This window comes from Prionailurus bengalensis, chromosome X (assembly GCF_016509475.1).
Source record: "Prionailurus bengalensis isolate Pbe53 chromosome X, Fcat_Pben_1.1_paternal_pri, whole genome shotgun sequence".
Classification (NCBI taxonomy): domain Eukaryota; kingdom Metazoa; phylum Chordata; class Mammalia; order Carnivora; family Felidae; genus Prionailurus; species Prionailurus bengalensis.
In genome coordinates, this window is record NC_057361.1 from 89,714,328 (window position 1) to 89,730,612 (window position 16,285).

Here is a 16,285-nt window from a genome sequence, read left to right on the forward strand (position 1 = left end):
AGCAAAAATAGGGGAGACCTACGGTATTTCTATCTGAAAGAATGGAATGTGGGTTCACCTTTGCCTTAGGGTGGATGCTGCAAAAGGGTATTCATTTATAAAATCTAACAGTAAACCATATTTCTATCTGAAAGAATGGAATGTGGGTTCACTTTTGCTTTAGGGTGGATGCTGCAAAACGGTATTCATTTATAAAATCTAACAGTAAACCAGGCAATGTATACATCATAAAAATAAGCCACATCTCTGCCCTCTTAAGAATTTGTTCTCTGTTAGAAGCATAATAAACATATTTAGATGAAGGGCTACTTTTCGATGCTCCCACTTGGGGAAAAAATAAATTGGTTTTGGCTGTGTCCAAAATATTAGAAACCTTAACCTTCCTTCTGCTGCCGCCGGTTTATAAGCACAGCATATTCACAGGTGCTCGGAACAGCCGTGGTTTCTGAAACGGGCTCTCAGAGACAGAATGAGTGTGGATGATCAGAGAGTCCTGACTCTGGAGCTGCTCCCTACATGTTTCAGCTGTCTGCTCAGACATGTAGACGATTCCCCACACTTACAACCAAAATGACGATGAATAAAATGATTTGAGACTTTTATGGTAGGTATTATGATGTTTCATAACTTTTCCAAGCATAGAGTTTTGCTTTTGATAGAAGTGTTCTGAAAATAAGGCAGTGCATTTGAAAGTACTGTGAGAAAAACATGGCGCTTTAAAAATGTATTGAAACACATGAAATGACATCCTGAATCAAATTTAGAAAATAGTGGAAATACTAGATTTTTAAATCCTCATGTCCTTATAGATTTTTGTCACAGAGTAGTAGGCTTATAACGTATATAATTTTGTATCTTGTTCTTTTCCCTTAACATTGGATAGTAACAGTTTCCTGTATTGTTATGGATCAGCCTAAACATCATTTAAAATGCTGCAGAGTATTCTAGGGAGCTGTGTATTAATGTACTTAATAGTCCCTCTGCTTCGAGCCATTTATATTGTTTCTATTTTGTAATATTATAAATAATGCTGCAACGATCATCTTGTTCCTACAGCTTTTTTTTTTTTAATGTTTACAATTAGTCCCCTGGGGTGGAAACCAAGGAGTAGAATTACTGGGTGAAATGAATGAACACACTATGCATTATTTTTCAAAAATAATATATCAGTTTACCATGTCACCATACAGTTTGGCACAATTGGACATTCTTATTTTTTTAAAAAATCACTGATAAGATGGGTGAAATGGTATTCGACTGTTCTTTTAATTTGCATTTTTGTTTACTAGTAATATAAAAAAAACTTTTATATATCTTTGCTAACAATAGATTATCTTCTGTAAAGTGCCCTTTGCTTTATCTCTTGGATTCTCAGTATTTTTTCCTTATTGTGTGCAACTTGCTTATATAATAAAGATATTAAAACTTTATCATATTTGTTGCAAGTTTTTCCCCCAGTCTATTAATGAAAAAAAGTGCATTCAAACTTGATTCTATTCTATTTTGAGAGGTGTGTGAACTTGTACAGTGAGGTTTCTAGTGCAGTTTAGAAGGGAGCAATTGACACACACAAATATCACCATGATCATTTCTTCTTTTAAAAGATCTGCTGTATCTAAGCTTATATGGTCTTTTAAAGAGACAACTAAGTTTGTTCTCCTATCAACAGACTATAAGAGAGCATCTAAACTTGTTACATTTTATGTAGTACTCTTAAAGGATACTTTGTAATGCATTAATCTCCACTCTGGGGAAAACCCCTAGGACTAAGAATCAATGTATCAAGAAAAAAGTATGAAAAGAATGTTTAAACAATTACAGTGAAAGATGAACAATTCTGATCATTTGTATCCAAAGTGTATTATTGGCTGTATCAAAATGGAGTTACAGATATCATAAGATATTGCAGAGAGGGATTTTACTTTGTAAGTTTCCTACAGTGAGAGAAGATGGGGCACATAATAGTACTTGTGAACAGGGAGAAAAGTGTGGCTAGAAGAACATTATTTTCTTTACACAGGTCAACCAGATATCCTCACTTCTAAAAGTTGTTCCAACACTGAAGCTCTCTAGGGGAGACCATCATTACTGAATTGTACCAGATGCTGCAGCTTGTCTGACATGTATTTAAACTTTCATCTTCCTGGACAACTTAATGATATAGGATAGTTGTTTAGTTTAGGTCAGGTTTCCATAGGCAAAATAAAGCAGAGGGGTGGTACAGACATCTAGATGGTTCACGCAAAAAGTAGAGACTTTGCATTTGGTTTGAACTCACCAGATGGTCACTTTAATGCTCTGCTTTTCTTTGGTTCTAGATTCCTGCCTCTTATATATTTTTTTCTTTTTCTTTTTCTTTTTATATTTATGACAAGTTACCCCAGAAAGAAATTGTTTTCCATTTCCAGGTATGATTTCTGTGAAGGCTGGACTCTGAACCAAGAGTCTCAAATACAGATATTTAAAACAACAGAATAAGATGTAATAAAACCTCCAGTAGTTCTTGTTTGCCAGTTTAGCTGAGGAGGGGGAAACACAAGCATTTCAGCTGGTATTTTACACCTAGATGCTAAGGTAAATGGATAAACACAGCCACAGTGCCTTTAAAACAGTTTCTGACTAACGAAGAAATATGCCTTTAATGGGCTTTGCCTTTAGAAGAAATTTCCTGTGAATCCCGTTTTAAGAAAGCAGTTGTTTGACTGAATTGGGCAGTCACTGGTAATAAAAACTCATCAGGCTTTTCCTTCACATAAATGATCATCACTATTCTAAACTCTACTTGTGCTAAAATCAAAATGGATAATAGAAATGTGGATTTACTTGGCTTAAAAATTAAACTTTTGCCTTAAATGTGGGCATTGTTCAAGAGAATGAAGCCTAAGAGGAAAAAGTAACCAGTATAAAAGCACTATTATTTTTGCCCAATGTATAAATTTTTAAGTATTAACTCTATAGTCTTTGTGAGCTAACGTGTATGTTGATAAAAATGTGCTGCTCTTGCTATTAAAAATGGGTGCTAGTGATGATGATTGCTGTCTCTGTGTTTGGACATAAATGAAATCATGCACAATGAATGATGCTTTCTACACTATGCAGGGATAAGGGCTGCCCTGTGATTTGTGGCTGCGGCCACTGCTTGCAGATGATGGCTTTGGTCTCAGCTTCTTTACTTCTGTGCTACTCAGAACCTCTGCCGGAGCAAACAACCATCAAATGCCTAACTGCTGCACACAGAACAGGTCTGTTTGCTGCTTTTGTTTCCTCGTACTCTTCAGTAGAGTAATTAGAGCAAATACATGGTTTAATTAGGCTCCTAAAGCCTGCTTGTTATCTTAGGAGTCAACTGAAAATTAACTCAGTTAAAAATCAAGCATTTCTCCCCACCTTTGAAAGGTAAAACTCATTTGGAAGTGACTTGTAGTAAGTAAACTAAACATCAGAACAATGAAATCTAGCATATTTCACGTGAATTTCAAGGATTTTACACCACATACTTTTGTAATGTAAATATAAATGACCAATATAAATTTTTGCTTAATGCTGTTCCTTGTTGGTATTGTACAGCAACCTCGTTCTTAGTGTCAAAAAGACTATTGGTTTCTATTGCTTTGACTTCAAAAGTTAGAATCTTTATTTTGTAAATTAAAGAGCATCGTGGCATGACTGAATTTGCTGTTTTAAAAGACTTAGTATTAGAGACATATTCCTTTGGATGTTTCTACATCCCATTTTATCTTACGAGATGTGATTTGTATTACGCTTATCACTGATTCTCCTTTCTCTAGTCCTCACACGGGCCTGCAATTTCTATCAGATTGAACCCTTCCTTTTGTTTTCATAGTTACGGTTCTGGTCCAGGCCCTAGTCAACTCTACCAGTATTGCTGAAGTAGCCTCTTCAACTGGATTTACCCTTCTTCAGTATCCGTATGGTCAACAGAATATTTTCTGTCCTATGTCCCTTTCATCATATGATTCATTGCTTAAGGAAGTACAGAGCACCCCCTTGTTTCTTCTGCTGTGTCAGAACTAAATTCCTAGCTCTAACCTATAAATTCCCCTTTTCCCAATTGACACCACAGCCACCCCCCTTTCTCATCCCCTTGCTTCACACAACCCATGCTTCCAAAGTCAGTCCTCATCTACTACAATACATTTTCCCTGCCCGCACCACCAGTTAGATTGATCTCTTTATGGCATTGAGTATACGTATTCATTTCCACTATTAGGATATCCCTCATGTCTAAACGTCTTACCCTTCCTAATTACCAATTTATGCCAACCACCTTCCTCAAGACTAGGCTCAAGACTCACTCAGGAAAGCTTCCCTCACTCACATAATCACATAATCTTAACTGCAGTCACTGCCTAACTTTTCCTAAGCATTGGATGTTAAGTAGAGCTAAGGATTAAGTATTGTTGGTAAATAGCTACTACCCTGGGACTACCTTCCCTTCCCAAGTGCTCTTACCCACCCAATTGTCCTGGCTGCTTCAGCCCTTCCTTCAGGACCCCCAACCTCTCCAATATCTAGCCACTACAAAGTCAACTGCAGGCACAGTGGTAGATTCCCAAGACCCTACTCTAGAGCTTTGAACTGGCATACATTCTGATTGGTATGCTTGTGATACCAATCAGGCTCTTAAGTAGTTAAAAGTACTACCCCCAGATATAACTAATCCCTAAGTTAGGAACGCTGTTCTAGACTATAAACTCCTTGAGGAACAGGACAGGGACTGTGTCATATTCATCTTTGTATCCCTAATGCTTAGTATGGTGCCAGCAAGCCTCAAATACATGTTTGCCTCAAGGAAAGAATGAAGGCAGAAGGGAGGAAGAAAAGGGACAAAGGAAGGAAGGACAGAGAGGGGAGAGGAAGCATAGTGGAAGGGAAGGTGCAAGGGAGGGAAAGGAGAAAAGAAATGTCTAGGATAGGTTTAAGTGGCTCATGTAGGGGTGCCTGTGTGGCTCTGTAGGTTAAACCTCCTTAAACCTTCCACTCTTGATTTCGGGTCAGGTCATGATCTCACCGTGAGATTAAGCCCCGAGTTGTGTTCTGCACTGACAGCAAGGAGCCTGGTGAGGATGCTCTCTCTCCCTCTCCTTTTCTCTCTCTCTGCCTCTCTCCACCACCCTTCAAAATAAATAAACATTTAAAAAATGGCCAATGCAGAGTACTTCCTCTTCCAGAATACTTTTTTTTTTTGAGTTTGACACACTATGTTACATTAGTTTCAGGTGTACAACATAGCAATTCAAAAACTCTATACATTATGCTATGTTCACTACCATGGCAGCTACCATCTGTCACCATACTACATTCTTACAGTTCCATTGACTATATTCCCTATACTGGACTTTTTATTCCCATGACTTATTCATTCCATAACTGGAAGCCTGTACCTCCCACTTTGCTTCACTCATTTTGACCATTCCCCACCCTGTAGCAACCATCAGTTTGTTCTCTGTATTTATAAGTCTGATTCTGCTTTTTTCTGTTGATTCATTTGTTTTTAAGATCCCACATATAAATGAAATCATATGGCTTTTGTCTTTCTCTGGATGGCTTATTTTACTTAGCATTATACTCTTGAGGTCCGTCCACATTCTCACAAATGGCAAGATCTCATCCCTTTTTATCGTTACATAATATTCCAGTGTGTGTGTTTATGTGTGTGTGTGTGTGTGTGTGTGTGTGTGTGTGTGTGAGACACATCTCATTAATCCATTCATCTATTGATGGACACTTAGGCTGCTTCCATAACTTTGCTATTGTAAATCATGCTTTAATAAACATAGAGGTACACACATCTTTTTGAATTGATGTTTCAGTTTTCTTTGGGTAAATACCCAGTAGTGGAATTATTGGATCATATGGTAGTTCCATTTTTAACTTTTTGAGGAACCTTCATACTGTTTCCAGAGTGGCTGCACCAATGTACCTTCCCACCAACAGTGCACAAGGGTTCTGTGTTCTCCACATCGCCAACACTTGTTATGTCCCGTCTTTTTAACAGTGCCTAAGGTCTCCATGAGTGAGAGAAAGTCTTGGTGACTTCTGCCTGATGTAACATCTCTTCCACCTCAAAGGAATGATGCTCATTTTTCCCTCTCATTCATCGTAGCTGAGGTAATTTTTGCTCACACATATCCCTTTCACATGTTACAGTTGTTCTCAGAAACCTCAGAAAATGTCTGTACCCTATATTTTCACCTCTGTTTTTTAGTTCTATTGGGGAACAGAGGGAAATTCCAAACCCAATCATGTAGGGCGATACATATAAAATTCATACTGGTCATAAACATGGAGTCACAGTAATCATAAATCTCTACCAAGGAAAAGTACTTACCACTTCTTGACACCATTGTGTTTCTCTATCCCACCCCCTGCACTACAATGTCAGCTCCGTGTGTTGCTGTGTGTTCTCTGTGTATTCCCTGTGCCTAGAACAGTGCCTGACACATAATAAAGATCCTCAATAAATATTTTTTTTACATTTATTTATTTTGAGAGAGACAGAGACAGCATATGTGGGGGAGGGGCAAAGAAAGAGGGAGACAGAGAATCCCAACCAGGCTCCGCACTGTCAGCACAGAGTCCAAATGTGGGGCTCGGACTCACAAAACTGTGAGATCATGACCTGAGCTGAAACCAAGAGTTGGCCACTTAAGCAACTGAGCCATCCAGGCACCCCCTTAAAAAATATTGAATGAGTGAATGAAAATGAAAAATAGATGTTTTGAAGTTAAAATAGACATACCTCACGAACCACATGTACTCTTGATAGGGATCCCTTTCAGAATCTCCAAGAAGTCTTCATCTACCTGCTTTAATTAAACATGCTTTTTCTGAAGCATTATCATTCAAAATATGCCCTGATATATTTTATAAGGCTATTTCATAATTATTTTTATCTAATGATTTAGTATTACAACACATTTGCTTTGTACTATATTTCCATAGCAAATAGGTATACAGACAGAATTTCCATATATTGTGAATTAAATGAGTTTCTTTGGGCAAACCTATAAATCCAGGCAACATTTATTCATAATGCTCCTGTGGGTAAAATGTGTTCAAAGTTCAAAACAACCACCTTACAAACCACTTTTGAAATGTAACCATTTTTAGTTTCATGAGTTTTTGCATTCAGTCTGTGCTTTACTGTCTGCCAGACAATTGTTTATGGATTGTAAGTACTTTCTAGTTGCCTCATTAGTGGATGCTTTATCTTCTGCAGTGTTTTGTAGGCCTCCCCTGAAGGCAGGGATTATGTTTTTCTACTTTTGTTCATCCCTTCATGGTGCCTAGTACTGCATTGTACTCAGGAATGACTTGTTGAATGAAGGATTTTACCTAAATGCAAAATACTACATAAGATGATAAACCCAGAAGACAATGTATTACTTTTTGAAAAAGATGAAACATCAGTCATTCAATGCAATCTTCAGTATTTAGGGCCTCTCACTTGAGAGTCCTGTTAGAGACCACATTGTGTTTAGGCTTAGCAATCATTCCTTCTCGCCAAACTTTTTCACATGGAGTTTAGTAAAAATAGCAACAATCCAGGAAAGTACATCATAATTATAAAAGAAGCAGCATAGGTTTAAAATATTTCATTCTTAATTAATTACATGTTCCCTCTTCCCCTGAAATACATCATCAGGGACAATTATGAACTATTATGTAAATTATTTAATTTGAGTACAGGAGTAGGGAAGGAAGATGTTTCTGATTATTTATTTCAGGATCTTTTTCCAAATTTGAGACTAAGGCATTGAAAGAGAAGTAAGGAGGGAAAACGTGCATTTCTGATCAAAGAACAACAAGAAAATTTAGACTCAGACTCATAGTAAACTCCCTTCCTTCTGTGAAAATGCGTTGAAAACACCTGGGATCTTGTTTCTTACCCTGAGTGATGGTTACATAGGTGTTCAGTATGTAATTATTATTTAAACTGCACATTTGTGTTTTTATACGCTCTTTTGTATATATATATTTTACAATCAAAGATACCTTGAAGACAAATGTGGTCCACGAGCGAAACATATCAATATTTCACCTTGATTCAAAATCAAGAACCAAATAAGTATAAATCATTCTTTCCTTTTGTTAATTAGCATTCAGAAAGGAAAAGTGTTAACATTTGAATAGAGTGTTTAAGAAATAGTTACATTTGCATCTGAAAAGAGGGGTCCCTTGGAAAATAAAATTGGTGCTTTCAGAATTAAAACCAAACCAAACAAAATAAGATAAAGTGTTTTGCCTACCCCAAAAGATCTCTTTAAAGATTGCTTCCAGGTTCACCTGAAGACTTTTTGTCACATGGTTCAGTACTTCTGTGGAATCTTTGAGGTGTTAGAGAATCAAAGCTAAGTGCACTCCAAAAAGTGAGCTGTGTAAGCTGAGAAACCCTATTTGCAGTACCTAATAGTACAAACTGATTTACAGGGAAGACTCAACTTTTAAAGTTTGTTTTCTACGATTTTACCTTCTGTGTGTATGTGTGTACAATGTTAGTGTGGTTTTTAATGTAAACTTGTTTCTCATCAACCAGGTTGTAAATTTCTTGAGGACAAGGGATAATCTATTGTTTTTCATGTTCCCTGCATGACCTCCCTGTGTTAGTCACCTAATACTTTCGCTTGATTTGCAAATGCATACGAGTCACATTCTGATAGCTTGTGACTCCTTTGTCTCATCTGTTTTATAACCAAAAGAATGTGCTGGAGAATATAAGGCCCCCAGCCTCCTCTCTTGTAATGTGTATGATCTGGAGGCAGTGTAGTGGCAATTCTAACTACTGATTGTCTTAAGGTGTTTGGTGTTTTAAGGTGTCTTAAGGTGTCTTAAGGTGTTTGCACAATTAAAATGATTGAAGTATAAATGTGAAAGCATGATGTGATCTGAAAATCTTTTAAGATATTATTCTGCAAGTCAATTTTGAAAGTTTTCAGGCATCAGGTTAAGTTGACTTTTTGGTATTGTGACCCTAAGTTTAAATAATAAAAGAAAAAAAGATCTATCAACTTACTAGAAGTGTGTTATGCCTGAAACAAAACATGGCCCAACAGTTGAGAAATATTTCTTTAAACTGCTATTATTTGACGTTGAAACTGGTTTGCTATACACAATCTTTTTGTGAATTGAAAGTCTAATATGTTAAAATTTAATCATTATCTGTGACATTTTACAATGTTACCAATTACTTTTAGCAATTGTATTGCAATACATCTCTAACTTCTATATGTCATCATTCTGCTTTGGCTAAGTGTTAGTATTCCATGAGGCTTGTACATGTGTGGTTTATATTTGTTTTACAATTTAAAATACTCCCCCATAGCAAACCACATAGTCTTAAGTCAAACTTCTTTCTTCAGTTCGTCAGTTCCCTTACTAATTAGTATTGCCTTTTAAGTTTTGTTATGCCATATAGAACCAGTATTTGATAATGACCAAAATGTTTATTTTTAGTAATAGGAGAAGTGTGGAAAGAACACTCTACTGGAGCTCCAGAGAGGTGGGTTCTAGCCCCATTTCTGCCACTTACGATGATCATTTAATCCTATTTATCTTTGTTTACCCTTTTAAAAAATGAGAGGTTACAGGCAAGGGTTTTCTAAAGTTTTGGAAACAGAGAGAAAGGACAAACACATACCTTCAAGGTTCTGTATATGCAGATTGTTCCTCCTTTTGAAGCATACACAGAGAGAAAGCTTTATTGTGCCCTCAGAACAAAAATCTTAGCAGTTGAACATCTCCTTAAATTATTAAACACAAATTTGTTCTCATCTCCTTTTTAAAAAAAATATTTATATATTTATTTATTTATTTATTTATTTATTTATTTATTTATTTATTTAAGGTCTACACCCAGTGGTGGGAGTGGGGGAGGGGTTGGAGCTTGAACTCAGGGCCCTGAGATGAAGAGGCACATGCTCTTTTGATTTAGCTAGCCAGGTGTCCCTCCATCCCCTTTTTAAATCACATATTTAAAAATTTTATCACAAATCAGATATGTTCCAGATAGTGTTTTAGGTATTGCAGATATGACAGTGAATAAGACACACAATGTCTTTCATAGAGTTTACACTCTAGTAGGGAGTAGTCAAATAAGGGCAGAAGAAAATATCAGCTAATGGAACGTCTGGTTTTAGAAATGAAATTGCATGATATAGAGAATATAAGTGTGTTGGGTGGTCTGAGAAGGTCTGTCTCAAAGGAGAGGACATTTTTGCTGAGATGCAAATGCCAAGAAGGCACTAGCCATGCAAAGGTCAAAGGAAGAATGCCATGTAGAGGAACAGAAAGTATAAGGCATAAAAGCAGGCATGAGCGGGGAGTGTTGGAGGAACAGAAAGAAAGCAATATACTGGAGCACAGTGAAGTCAGAGGGTCAGGAGCCACATCAAGGAGGGGTTTGTAGGTCAAGGTAAAGAGTGTGGAGATTATTCTGGATGCAATGAGTAGCCATTGGAGAAGTTTAAGCTGGAGAGTGTCATGATCTGATTTACATTTTAAAGAGGATGCTCCAGCTGTCACTTGGATTGATGGTGACCCAAAGTAGAAGCTGAAAGACTGGCTAGGAGAATATCTTAGTGCTCCAGATAAAGGTGGCTTAGACAACAGTGACAGTAGTGTAATTAGAGATATGAGGACAAAGTTGGAGTATGTTTTGGAGGTAAAGCCTACAGAAGCTGCAGAAGGATTGAATTTAGGGTGTGAAGGACAGGGATGATTCAAAGATAACTCCTAGGTGGCTGGCATGGGCAGGTTTAGTGGAGTTATGATGAAGTTAAACATTTTTACAGAAATAGAACCCATTTCTCAGGTCATGATCTCACAGTTTATGAGATTGAGCCCCACGTTGGGCTCTGTGCTGACAGTGCAGAGCCTGCTTGAGATTCCCTCTGTCTCTTTCTCTCAAAAATAAATAAATAAATATAAGTTTTAAAAAATAAAATATAACTCATTTAACATTAAACTATATATGACTTAATTTTTTATCCATCTTTTAGTATAAGCTTATATGATTTTGTATAACTATAATTAGTGAAGCAGGATGTTTGAACTGTTTGATGTTATTTTTTTGGTTAATTTTTTAATGTTTATATATTTTTGAGAGACAGACACACAGTATGAGTGGGGGAGGGGCAGAGAGAGGGAGACACAGAATCTGAAGCAGGCTCCAGGCTCTGAGCTGTCAGCACAGAGCCCGATGCAGGGCTCGAACCCATGTTACCTTGGGATCTTGACCTGAGCCAAAGTCGGATGGATGCTTAACCGACTGAGCCACCCAGGCACCCTGTTTGATGTTATCTTTAAGTTAACATTATTTCAAGCAAATGAATCTATGTATCAACATAATCTGCAATCTTTGTCATTTTCAGCAAGACTATATCATTCTAATACATGCCCTTGTTATTATTCCTGTTATCACCCAAATGTTAAGATTTATTTAAAAAAAACAAACACTGCCGCCTTAATTTGGGGGCAAATACTACATTGCTTTCCCCCATATTTCATCTTTATCAAATATTTATTAAGAACCTTTACCAGGTAACTCACCACATCATTTAATTTTAAAATGTTTTATTTTTAACCATGTGCCACTCTGGAGGCAAGGTTGCCAGAGGTTAGCTGCATGGAGCACCTGAGAGCATTGAGGAAGTTTTGTTCTATTTAGTTTCAAATGTGGTATTAAGTCACTTTAGGATTAATGCTGTCATACATGATATGAATTAACTGTAGCCGTCCTCATGTCTGGCTAGTACTAGAAGGCTCTGTTGCACAAAACCAGTACGCATATGAAGATGCTTGACAGCTTTATGATGACCATTTTTTTGGGGGGGGATTATAATGGTGTTATCCTGGAACCAGTCATTCAATCTCTGATAGCTACATAAACCAAACTGATGTGCCTTCTGCTGCTGTTATTTCTCAGCTGAACAGAGAATGTTACATTGTTTGCAGCTTTATTATTATTATTATTATTCAGAATGCCCTTGCAATGCTTCTTCTGTTCTCCTTATTTCCTCTCTGAAGATCACTATGCCTGCTTTCATCCATCTTTCTCATTTACTTTGCCAAGATTCTATCCTGCCATTTAAAGTGAAGTGGGACTCATAGAAGAGACTAATGAGAATGTCCAAAAGGCTATCAGGCTCTCCATAGTAGTCTGTGATTGATAGCTATGAGAAAGATGGTGTGCCAAATTCTAGCACTTCTGTTTAATCTGGAATTAGGTGGGGAATCCTGGCAGAGTTGTGTGTACGTTCTTCTTACCATTGCATTTGGGCACGTGGTTTAAAAAATTAAATATCCCCACAAAGCTTGTAAACCCAGCCGATCTCATCCCCCATATTCTCCTTGCCAGAGACAGCCATATTTAACCTTTATATCTTTAATTTTTGTTTTAGAGAATTTTTTTAATTTTTTTTAAGTTTACTTATTTTTGAGAGAGAAACAGAGATAGTGAGCAGGGGAGGGGCAGAGAGAGAGAGGGAAAGAGAGAATCCCAAGCAGGCTCTGCATTGTCAGCGCAGAGCCGGATGTGGGGCTTGAACTCATAAACTGTGAGATCATGACCTGAGCTGAAACCAATAGTCGGATGCTTAACTGCCTGAGCTACCCAGGTACCCCTATATCTTTATCATTTGATACTTACCCGTTATTTCTGAACTAAATGTCTCTGTTGCTATGTCTTGATTTTTCAGTTTTTGACATCTGTCAACCTGTCACCGTGGCATATGAGGATTTTGCTTTTCTTCACATACACAGTCATACCCATAGCATGCACATGTGATCTTCCCACTCCTTCATTTTCCCATTAGAAGTACACTGTGTTGTGGCACCTGGGTGGCTCAGTCAGTTAAGCTTCAGACTTCGGGTCAGGTCACCATCTCATGGTTGGTGAGTTTGAGCCCCACATCGGGCTTTCTGCTTCCAGTCTGGAACCCCTTTGGATCCTCTATCTACCTCTCTCTCTGACTCTTCCTATCTTGTGCTCTTTGTCTCTCTCTCTCTCTCAAAAATAAACGTTAAAAAAATAAGTATACTGTGGTTAGTGTTTTGATGATGTAAAAGCAATTAACAGATGAGCCAGCTAGTACATTAGAATACTTTCAATTACCTCTACAACTTGATATTTTCCTTGGAATTAGTAATTATTTTTGTTGTTGAATTCTCTATGTTATTAGCAGTCTGTGTTATTGGCATCACATCTCCCGTTGCCTTTTTCTTTTCAGTTGGTTTCTGCTGGATATAATGTAGTCCCAGTGACGAGTTTCTGAATAAATTCTATGAGCTAAAAAACAAAAAAAACCCAAAAAACTCACTCATCTATTTTCTACCTATTTTCCAAATATGTTTTTAATTCATTTGGATGCAGGAAATCCTTGCATTTTCTATGCTGTCCCACTTTCCATATATTGTGAATTTATTTTTTATTTTTATTATTTATTTATGTATTTATTATTTATTTTTAATATAATTTATTGTCAAATTGGCTCACATACAGTGTGTAAAGTGTGGTCTTGGTTTTGGGGGTAGATTCCTGTGGTTCATCGTTTACATACGACATCCAGTGCTCATCCCCATTTTCCATTTTTTTTACTCTTTGTCATTATTGGGTTTTCCATTTTTCCTTTCATTTCAAAAACATCTTCCAGGAGCTCTCTTTTCATTCTTGAAAGTTTCTTTTAAAATACCATCCTTCTACATTTACCATGGTGAGCATTTCATAATGAAGAGAGTTGTTGAAACAATATGTTGTACACCTGAAACTAATATAATATGTCAACTGTACTATAATTAAAAATAAAATTTGGGGGCGCCTGAGTGGCTCAGTTGGTTAAGCATCTGACTTCAGCTCAGGTCTGTGAGTTCGAGCCCTGAGTCAGGCTCTGTGCTGACAGCTCAGAGCCTGAAGCCTGTTTCAGATTCTGTGTCTCCCTCTCTCCCTTCCCCTCCCCTGCTTGTGCTCTACCTTTCTATCAAAATTAAGTGAACATTAAAAATTTTTTTTAAATACAATTTTAAAAATCCTAAAACATCCTATTATTATTTCATAGTTGCAATGTCTTCTCTAATATCACTGGGGATATTGTTGTACTTATAATTATTCTCTTTGCATGTGGCAGAGAAAAGTCATTGTCTCCTGATATCTTCAAAAAGTGGAAATGGTTAGGCAGCAGGTGGCAAGGGATTTTTCAGACAAGAAAGCTGGTGGACTTTTGTTAAAGGTGAACCAGTCACCTAGGATATCTTGGAAGTCAGACAACATGCTGCAAACTGAACTGCGGTGTTACAGGAAATGGTTTTAAAACACCAGAACGTTGGGCTGTCTTTTGCTTTGTGCTGCCCTTAGCTACTGAGTTGCCTTACAAGGGAGACAATGCAGTCCAGAGATAGCCAAAGGGAGGCATGCTATGCTTGTGGTTTATAATCTAATTTCACTAAGATGCCTGTAATTTCCAGAACATTCAGGGTTGAAAAAAAAAAACACTGTTAATAATTCCAAAAAGAAAGTAGTGGTAATCAAGAAGACACTATTAACAGGAGATAAAATTTTGGCTCCAAGTATTTTTCAGGAGACTCCATTCAAGACTTTTTCTTCCTGACAATGGGATCCAACAAAAATTAAAGTAAGGGAATTTCCTTCCCACTCAAACCTATTTTTGAAATAACCTCCAGGTATCCACCATCAGATTGAGATAGGGTCAAGCCTGGGGCATCTGGGTGGCTCAGTCGGTTAAGTGTCTGACTTCACCTCAGATCATGATCTCACACTCCATGAGTTTGAGCCCCACATCAGGCTGTGCTGACAGCTCAGAGCCTGGAGCCTGCTTTGGATTCTGTGTCTCCCTCTCTCTCTGCCCTCCCCTGTTCATGCTCTGTCTCTCTCTGTCTCAAAAATAAATAATAACATTAAAAAAATAATAAAAAAAAAGAAATGGTCAAGCCAAAAAAACAGAGGCCAATAAATAAAATACCAAGGACAGGATTAAAAACTAAGTCTAGAAAGGATCTCTGTCTGAGTCTATGCCTCATGGGACTGACCGGAAATAATGAGACTAGAAGACTGTCAGGTTTTTTTTTGTTGATTCTTATTTGTTTTCCAGCTTTATTGTAATATAGCTAGCATATAACATTGTGTATGTATAAGGTGTGTGATGTGTTTATTTGATACATTTACATATTACAGTATGATTACCACCATGGTGTTACCTAGAACCTCCATTACAGTGACACAATTCCATTTCTTATTCATGGTGAGAACACTTAAGATCTCTCCTACCAACTTTTAAGTATCTAATATAATATTGTTAAGTATATTCATCATGCTGTATATTAGATCCCAAAACTTATTCATCTCCTAACTGGAAGTTTGTATCCTTTGACTAACACCCCCTCCCCAACTCTCTATGACTTTGGATTTTGTATATTTCATGTATAAGTGATATCATACAATATTTATCTTTCTCTACCTGACTTATTTCACTTAGCACAGTGCCCTCAAGGTCCATACATGTTGTCTCAAATGACAGAATTCCCTTCTTTCTCATAGCTGAATAATACTCCAGTGTGTGGGTGTGTGAGTGTGTGTGTGTGTGTGTGTGTGTGTGTGTGTGTATCACATTTTCTGTGTCCACTCATCTGCTGATGGATACTTATGTTGTTTCCGTATGTTAGCTATTTTGGTGCTTCAGTGAACATGGGAGTGTAGATATCTTTTCAATATCCTGTTTTCGTTTCCTTTGGGTATATACCCAGAAATGGGATTGCTGGATCATATGGTAGTTCTATTTTTAATTTTTTGAGGAACTGCCACACTATATTCCACAGTATCTGCACCAGTTTACATTCTCACCAACAGTGCACAAGGGTTCCCTTTTCCCTATATCCTCACCAACACTCACCTCTTGTCTTTTTGATGCTAGCCACTCTAACAGGTGTGAGGTGATAGTTAATTGTGGTTTTATTATTTTTTTAATTTTTAAAAAGTTTTGAGCTCCCTTATTAAATATTTCTTTTTAGTTATACAATTTTACTCCAGAATTTCCCATTGGTTCTTTTTAAAATAGGGTGTCATATGTAAGAGATGAATTGCTGGGTTCTACTCCTGAAAGCCAAGACTACACTGTATGTTAACTAACTTGAGAAGAAAAAATAATAAAATAAAATAAAATAAAATAAAATAAAATAAAATAAAATAAAATTGAATTGAAATAAATAAAAAAATAAGTTGAATTGACCAAAAAATAATAAAATAATTTCTATA